We start from the raw sequence: 9,987 nt of genomic DNA, 5'->3' as shown, positions 1-9,987 counted from the left end.
AATGCATATAGTGGGCTTGTGCTAACAAAGATATTATATTCTTTCCAGAAAATAATCTACATTTCAATTTTTTAGTACATAGCAAACAGGAGGGGACCTCGCAAGATACGTCACAGAGTTGCCAATATATGTTTGATTGATTTTTAGTTTAAAAAACATTGTAACTTTAACTTTCTTATTTTTAATCGGATTTCGCTCAAATGTTTACCGACCTATTCCTCTCAATTTTCTTCTTTTATTAAAACCAACGTTGTACATCGGAATAGACTTCCCCTTTAAAAGAAGGGCCAGTTATTATTATTATTATTATTATTATTATTATTATTATTATTATTATTATTATTATTATTATTATTATTATTATTATTACATCGGAGTAGACTACCCCTTTAAAAGAAGGGCCAGTCACATTCAGGATGTCCTGATACAAAGATACAAAGCTTCTGTAAACTGAAATACAATCCCATCCAGCATTTTGTTTAGATCATTGCCATTGATCATACATGGATTCATTAAAACATGTCGTAGTATTGTATGATTGTACACGAGGAAGCCCAACTCCTTTATATTCTTATTTCTACTTTCAGTTTCTATTGCCTATAGCTAATCTTGAGCTCTGGTATGAGAATCGTATTTTGAGAGAAAAGCGCTATGATTCATTATGGATTGTCTACCTGCAGTAGATTGGTTTTTGAACCAGTGAAATAAAAATATACGCACACTGATGGGCATCATCTTCGATAAAAACCACAGCTCGCATTTGTCTTACCCGGATTTCCTTATCCTACTATGCTCATTACTCAGCCACTGTACATTTTCTAACAAAATTGTTTGGCACATGTAATTCATTTGTAATCTTGAATATTCAGTGTAATTTTCGTTGGCTTCTGTGAGAATTGTTTTTCTTTTTTTACCAGAACTCAAGTTTATATTTAATTGTTATTCACAATAAGGTTACTGGCATAATTGTGATATTTATTAGTTTTCGAATATCGAAGAAGAGAAGAATGTTATAGGCTTAAAGTGGCTCGGTAACATGATTGAAGGTTGATGAAAAAACTGCGTAATTTTTGTGTGAAATGTTACTTATTATACCCCTTTTACTAACCCTCTGACATGCAAAAAATCCTGAACAAATTCTCAACCACAAAGATATTTATGGTTTTCTTTGAAGGCATCACTTTGCAACACCCTCTCACAGTAAATTCTCCCAAACATTTTTGAATTTTCCCAATCGTTTTTCATGAAAATAAGACATAAGACAGGCTTTTAAAAATCTGTCAACAATTCATTGCTTTGTGACGATGTACATTCACCTAAAATTTAGTTGAATTGTAATAATATAGTTGGGAGAATCATGGAATCGGTCTGATCAATTTTTCCAAATTGTTATCATAAATAATTAATGGTCTGTTTTCACTCAAACTTTCAGGTTATCTTTAGTTGAACATCTAACATTGAAGTCACTATATCTTTTTCTCTCATCTGAACAATGTTACCAAGTCCTTTTAATCACACCAGGGAATTTTATTTTGGGAAGATATTTGATCCTTTTTTTAAATCAATATTTACACGCTAGCGTTCAACATCTGTCTCGAAGTATTTCGTTTCATTTACACTGACTATATGGCGAAATTCATGTAACTCGTGTCAGCTGTCGCACCAAGAAGTCAATCGTCTAAAGGTGCGTTTATGCTCAATTTTGAATGCAGAATGAGCGATTTGAAACGCTCATCGTAAACGCAGTTCTACGGTGTACGGCGCATTCGGGCTCTGTATCTGGATTCGCATGACCCCGGGAAGGGCAGGTCAAGTTTTGGCGCTGCATAGGCAGAAAACACTGTATAATCATAGACGTAATAGGTATAATCATGAAGCCACTTATCACTGAATATTTCAGATTACAAATGAATGACACGTGCCAAACGATTTTGGTAGGAAATGAATATAGGGGCGGAGTAATGAGCGTAGAAAGATCAGGAAATCAAGGTAAGTCGGCCCGACACCATGTTTAATTGTGCAAATGAGAGTTGTGGTTTTTATTGAAGATTTCCAGCAAGTTGTGTTGAGGTTGTTTTTATTTTACTTGTTCAAAACTTCAAGCAATCAATTTTCTGTATACAGGATAAACAATCCACAATGAATTATAGCAAGAAGTTGCTGGTAACTTCTTGATTATAGTCATGTTCTCTCGACAAATGATGCCCACGCCAGAGCTCAAGATTAGCTTTAATAACAATACGAAATATGGGTATGCCCATGTTGTTGCCTGAAGTGCGATGAAGTAATTTTTACCTCATCTAGATAGGTTCTTTGAGGAGCCTCTTCATTCATTTAGTGACGTAACAACAAATTATAAAATAGGCAGCACTCTTTAAAACAAAAAGTGAAAGTAGTGTTTTAATGAACAATGTCACATGCTAGCACATTTGGACTCGTTCATGACTTCATGCACAATAAAATTGGGCCTATTTGTTAGTTGTCCTAAACAAAAATGGAATGCGGATAATAACATTTAGGCTGCCCTTAACTGATATAATTTTGCCAATGAATTTGGATGATCATGCATTAATTCGCGTATCTCCAGAGAAGATGTGGAGAAAGAAGAAAAAGGTATAGAAACAAAGAAGGAAAAACAAGAGGAAAAATGATCTTTTGTGGTACGTGGTCGGTACCTTCTTTGCATAGTCGATATGTTTGCATTTTATTTTGTGGAAAACTGGACACAATTTGGACTTTCCGACAGCAGCCCTGTTTTGCTCACAGAATTAATTATTAACCTGCAAGTATAAATATTTCACTTGGTCAATGTGCGAACTACATTGTGATATAACCTTTAGCTATTCTCCCCTTATTTGCATTTTGGAAGATTGATTGATAGAAGACCGGATAGAAGACCATTCAAAATTTAGACTCAAAGTCTGCATCGCTGTTTATGCTTGTTTTCAGTGGCGTACGCAGGAGGGGGGGGGGGGGGGGGGGGGGGGGGGTTTAAAATCGGGCCCAAAATTTCGCAACGACTTTGCTCCCGAAAATTTGAAAATCGCGCCGGCCGAAAAATCGCAACGACTCAGCCACCCGCTGAATAAGCAGGGGGGGGGGGGGGTTAAAGGGCACTTTTTGAGGGGGGGGGGTCTCGGAATTTGAAAATTGACATTTTGTTCCGTTGGGGGGGGGTAAGGTCACCTTTTTTAGGTCAGCCATTGGCATAATTTCTTTTTTTTTATGAAAAAAAACAACTCAAAGGTGGGGGGGGGGGGGGGAGGGTTTAACCTCAACCCCCCCCCCCCCCCTGCGTACGCGCCTGCTTATTTTGCATACACATTGTACATGTATCATGAAACCATATCAGTACGACTTTCTTATAATATAATTGCATTATCGTTCTACAACATATTGTGTGAGCTGCTTTCTTCGGAAATCGACATAACTTTAAGAAAATTGATATAAATTTTCTTTGAAACTCTACTCAACTGCACGACATCACTAACACTTGCTTGAAATCTTGTATACAAAACTTGCAAAGCGAGGTAAAAATAGAGTGTAGAGCATCTTGCCAGTTCTATGCAGATGTTATTTGTGATTGTTTTACGTTTCAAATGTATTACCATTGCTATGTCAGACTGATTCATTTTACTTGGTAACATTGTTCAGATGAGAGATAGTGGTGCTACGGTAATGACTTCAATGCTAGATGTACGATTAAAGATAATCTGAAAATTTGAGTGACAACGGACCATTATTCATGGTACAAATTGGGAATAACTGATCTGATCGATTCCTTAATTCTCCGATCTATATTATTACAATTTAATTACATTTAGGTGAATGGAAATCTCACAAAGCAATAAAATGGCTCTACATTCCATTCTAAACATTTAAGTGCTGACAGATTTTTTGTAGCCTGTTTTATGTCTTTTTTTAATGGAAAAACGGTTGCAAATTCAAAAATGGTTAGGAGAATTTACTGTTAATCACTGTTACTGGGTGTCATACATCGACTCCTTCAAAGAAAACCATAGATATCTTCGTGGTTTGAGAATTTTTTCAGGATTTTTTGCATGTCAGAGGGTTAGTACAGTAGAAGGAATATAGTAATTAACATTTAATACAAAAATTAAGCAATTTTTTCATCGACCTTCAACAATGTTACCAAGTCACTTTATTGTGCATTTCTTATTACCATGTATAATACATGTATACTAATTCCGTTGATTTTACTGCATGACGACATTTACACCAGGTCCTAGATTTCTGCATACATTCATAAAACATTTTCACAATGATGTTTTGTTATACCACTATACGTCTGTGTGATTATAGTTGTAAATGAAATTTCAACTAGTGAGTGAGTCCTTTATTTCAATTTTAATCCGCCCCACACATACGTGCATAGAGAAGCCATATCCCGAGTGCTGCTCTGCTTTTTCATTTTCGTGATCACATCTTACGGAAATCGACACAATTCTAAGAAAGTTTACAATCCTATACTTGCAGCTTTACTTTACTACATGGCAGCAGATAACATGATGAGCTAAAATAAAATATATGCATCGCAACTTCAGTCCAAAGTGTAATGATCGTGATGATATAATTTTTGTTTGCATTCCCATAAATGTACACACGAGTTACTCGAGAAAAACGAAAGCACTGACCGGTATTACCTCTGCATTGATTGTGTACCAACTCTTGATTCTCAAATAATCTTCGCGAACAGGTTTCAAAGGACTCGGATATTGCACTTTAGATATATATCATACAAACTACATCATTATATTACATGAAAGATATATTAAACAGGTCATACAAATATTACAACCCATGAACTTAAATTATGGACTTCTGATTAAGCTACAGTCCCATATACGTCCCGGACCGTCCCGGACCATCCCGGACCCCATCCGGGGTGATCCGGGATTCGGTCCGTGTTGACACCGTGTTGGCACCGGGGTGGTCCTGGATGGTCCTGGATGGTCCTGGGCGGTCCGGGAGTCGACCCCGGATGTTTTTGACGGTCAAAAACTGCCGGGGTGGTCCGGGACGGTCCGGGACAATAGTTTGATCCGGGGTGATCCGTGTAGCCACCGTGCTGGGTCCGGGGTCATCCGTAGTGGCGCCGGGGCGGTCCGTGTTGATCCGTGGCAGTCCGGGAGTGAGTTATTGACCGCCCAGGACCATCCAGGACCATCCAGGACCACCCCGGTGCCAACACGGTGTCAACACGGACCGAATCCCGGATCACCCCGGATGGAGTCCGGGATGGTCCGGGACGGTCCGGGACGTATATGGGACTGTAGCTTAAAAGCATCACACTTTTTTGAACAAAACATCCCGGACCATCCCGGATCAACCCAGACCATGGTCCGGGATGGTCCGTGCTCGTCCGTGCTGGTCCGGCTTTATATGGGACTGGGGCTTTAGTGAAATACGCGTTGCTATTGTTTGAAACTCATTCGGAATCGGTTTCGCCAATTCGCCAATTCTGTATAGCCCACATCACTATAAAGTTTTGAGTGGTGAATAAGATATGAACTCGACTAATCAAATCGTTTTTCTCCTTCTTTTCTCGTTTTTCTTTAAAATATGCGAATTTTTCTTCTAATTATGATGACTTTTACATCAGGAAACACCACTCACCATCTCATATTTCGTTTATTTCCTTTCTCACCATAGTAACTGTTCATGCATGTATTTACTTTCAGTATTTAAAGGCGATAAAAAATATTGTTTTGCTACGTATACGGGGAGACCAATGTATATGTTAATCTCCAGGAAAGCATGAGTGGGTTTCTTCTACATATACCATCCCGTTTGTGAAAGCACGAGTTGCAAGTATTTTCATATTGTTTTATTGATAGAATCTGTATTAATACGAATATAAGATTCAATCTTAACACAATCAACCATATCTTATGGTCCTCAAATTTGTTACTATAACAAATCATAAATTTCAATTGCATTGAATCTAGCTCGCTATGACACAAAAAATTTACCAAATACCCTAAAATACTATATTCTTTTTCAAAAGAAAGTCAAGTGAAATGTTTAAATGGATTTTTTAAACAATTTACCGAGGTGAATTAAACGGGTACCTAGCAGGAATTAATTATTCGACATGCTAGAGTGCCGCAATGGCAGCCATGCAAAGCCAGAGTTAAAAAAAATGCGGAGCGCCAGGAGTGTTAATTGAGTCTGACAGATATATGAGCGCTATACGCGAACCCATTATTATTATTATTATAATATAGTCAGAATGCGAACCGCATACATTATTGTTGCCAGGCATTAACATAATGGCTTTCTCAACCTTACAACACGTAATATATGCATTTGTTTTCTGACTTTTGAAATACAATGATTTATTACATGTGAATGAAATGATTTGTATTGACGCACTTCCCAGAGGCCTATGCATTAAATTGTGTTACATTATAAAAATGGTCTATTGGCTTAAAGATGAAGTTGAGTTCTGGTCATGCGATTGCATTGTGAAAGAAACGGTGTGGAACCGACCAGAAAAGGTTGATCATCTAGGATATATGAATTTGTGTGTATTGCAGGGTTCTGGAATCATCAAAATGATAAGAAATTTGGCCAAGTCTTGCTAAAGTTACAAACACTTGCACAGAAAGATGTATATGGGACTACACGAACACGTGGTGTAAAAAGCCGGCCCCCGATTTTTACGATGTTACATGCATATTTAGAATATGAAGGCATTTGAAGAGCCATGCTTTTCAGGGAACATGTCTAAACTGATGTTCTTCCACACTTGCATAATAAGAATGAGTAATGCTCACAAATTATTTTTCACCTCTTCCCAGAACTCAACCTTCTCTGATATGGCTTATAATGTGAAGGGACCTTTTAAAAGCAAATACTCGTTGGGTTTAATTGGATGGGGTTGTGAAGGATTATATTCCTATTGCCGAACTATCATGGTTATTCTTAATTTGATGATTGTTTTTGTAATATTTATGTTAAGGGGCGTACACATGCAGTAGCTGAACTTTGACTCTTTACGTATTTATTGAACAGATGTTAATTCACTTGGGGCACTTAACACCAACAAAAAAATCACCAATGATATAGCGCTGTTTGCGTTGATTTAACTTTAATTTTGTTTTGTTTCAGTAGACTACATAATTCACATGGGGCACTTAACAACAATTACCAATAATATAGCAATGTTTGCATTGATTAAGATTTAAACTTGTTTTGTTTCAGTCGTGTGTAAGCGTTGGCAATGTATGTTAAGGGGGTGAAGATTATTTTATTCGGCGTGAGATTCTTCCGGTGTACCTCCCCATGCCTCGAGCTTTAAAGGTAGAGAGAAATATAAACATCATTTGGAGTCGATCTACGTTGCTATGGTTACTTTATAGAGCAAGGTCATCAAGGTACCTGTCACTAGGGGATTCCGCCAGGGGTCATGACCGGCAAGGGGGTGGGGCACATTCGATGACACATTGTAATCAAGCGGGGAAGGCCGAGGTCTGTTGTGGTCTGTACTAGTGAGCGTTTACCCCATCCACTGACCTTGGTTGCGTTTATCTAGCAAATTTTTGGCTAGAATCAGGTTTCTCAAACGTCTTTCAGGCAAATTTAGAAGTTGATAAATGCAAAGCCTTTTTCAAACGTCTTTAGATATGGGCATATCTAAAGACGCAAAAAGGTGCGTTTTGAATGTGACATAATAATAATAATAATAATAAATCACATTTATAACGCGCCTAATACATTGTTTCTAGGCGCAGTGGTGCTGTTGTCCCAGCAGCCATTAAGTGAAGCAATATCCTTACACGAAATAAAGCCGGGACGACAACACCACAAGTACATACATACAGCCAGAATCACGTTTCTGAGAGATCGATAAATGCAAAGCTGTTTTGAACCTCACATACAAATAGGACCCCTCAGGTGTTGAGTACAAGCATCTGTGTGAAGACCTCCGAGAAACTGTCCACTTCCCGGGTCAAAACAGCTGGGCAGACACAAGGCCTTTATTTTGAATCGTGAAGGGACGATAAACGCGACACCCCGCAAATCACGATCGTATAGTGGGGTTCGATAGTGGGGTTTGATAGTGGGGTACGATATGTACATATCTACAAGCCTTAGTGGCAAGCCTTAATAAACGCCCCCCTTGTCTTGTGAAAGTCTATTTCAGGTTTTTATGACTGAACTCCAAAATGAAGGAAATACTTAAGAGGCAAATGATATTTATTTAAAAAAATATATGATACTAGTTTTAAAGAAATATTTATTAAGCGCATACTGAACAAATCTCTTTGTTTTTTACCAAGTAAAGTTACAATCATTTTCAAATTTAATCATATAAGAATGCGTAATATTATCTTCATCATTGAAAGTAAAATTCAGTAAAAATGTATAAAATTAGTAGCAAATTCATAGATGATTATATATGATAAAAATCTAAATGCAACCAAGAAAGCAAAATAACTTACCTAAACAGTGACACCAGAATCGAATCATTTAACATTATGGCTAGACGTCTACATGTTTACATTAAATGAACCGTCGCGACCCTGTGTAGGGAATCTGATTGAACGTTGGTCATTTTGCATAAAACTCTGTACCTTATAGATTAACAGGGGTCCAATAAATACTGATGTATAATTAAATTACCTTTAAGTTTTCAATGCCCATAATGATAATAAGTAACAATAAATAATGATGATGATGGTCATAAAAGTATTACTAATGTTACTGTTAGTGATGATGATGATAATAATAATAATACAAGTAATACATAAATAATGATTCTAATAGCTGTATCTTTAATCATTATCATCATCATTATCATCATAAATGATAACAATGTCATGTGAGGGTCTTACAATTTTTTTTTCTCGAGGAATGTTGAACAGCGCCTTTAATAGAGCCATGCTTTTCTGCATGTACTAGATATGAGATGGCAGAAACGACTCCAATTGTTAAAGGTAAAGACCAGTATTGGAAACGCCCCAATTTCAAAAAATGAAATGGAAGCTCTCATTACCAATCATGTGAAAGAATATGTTTTGACTAATACATGATGATAAAAAATTTGCCGGGAAACCGCCTACTAATTCATTATATTTGGTAAATTTGTTTCTCTCATGGTCTGTGAGAGATATAGGGTAGTCCCACATACATCTTTCTGTGTATAGTGCTTGTAACTTTACGAAGAATGGGCCAAATTTCTTATCATTTTGATGATTCCAGAACCTTGCAGATGCTAGATGCTAGATGATCAACCTTTTCTGATCGATTCCACAACGTTTCTTTCACAATGCAATCGCATGACCATAACTGGTCTTTACCTTTAACAGACGGGATCCATGGTGATAACACGTCAATAGCTCGCGTTACCAAGAGCGTACTGGGATGGGCATTCGAATTAATTTCGTTCGAATTCATTATAATAATAGATTAATTTATATAGCGCAGCTACAATATGAGTATACTCTACTGAGCTTAATACAAGGTTTCATATTATTACCCCGGCTGTAGCTGAGCTGCCATGATAAGGCGCTAAAGCATTTCAAGGTACTCCTGCCAGGTACCCATTTGACATCACCTGGGTTGAGTGTGGTAAACGTAGGTCGATGTCTTGTCAAAGGACATTAGTCCTTTGTTATCCCTGTGAAATATTCTTTTTCAAATAGAATAATACAATTTTTGATATAATATTGTCCCGCGAAATAATCTACATGCTTTCAGTAGTGATCAATTTGCATATACGTTTTTTCACAGCATTTCTTTTTTTTGAATTAAAAAATATGTCGATGGTTTCCCGCCATATTCCATCCATTTAATTTTAAACCTAATCTTTATTCCTTCCATTCGTTCTTTTCTTAACGATTCTATCAAACTGAGCTTTCTTCTCATTCAATATAACTAAAAGCTCTAGTTTTGTGTGTTTTTGGTATCAATGCCTTCTCCAAATCAAAATCTCCTTCTTTGAATCATATTCTAAATTTA

Source organism: Strongylocentrotus purpuratus, unplaced genomic scaffold, assembly GCF_000002235.5.
Source record: "Strongylocentrotus purpuratus isolate Spur 01 unplaced genomic scaffold, Spur_5.0 spur5_scaffold_8, whole genome shotgun sequence".
Lineage (NCBI taxonomy): Eukaryota > Metazoa > Echinodermata > Echinoidea > Camarodonta > Strongylocentrotidae > Strongylocentrotus > Strongylocentrotus purpuratus.
Note: the sequence above shows the minus strand (reverse complement) of the source record.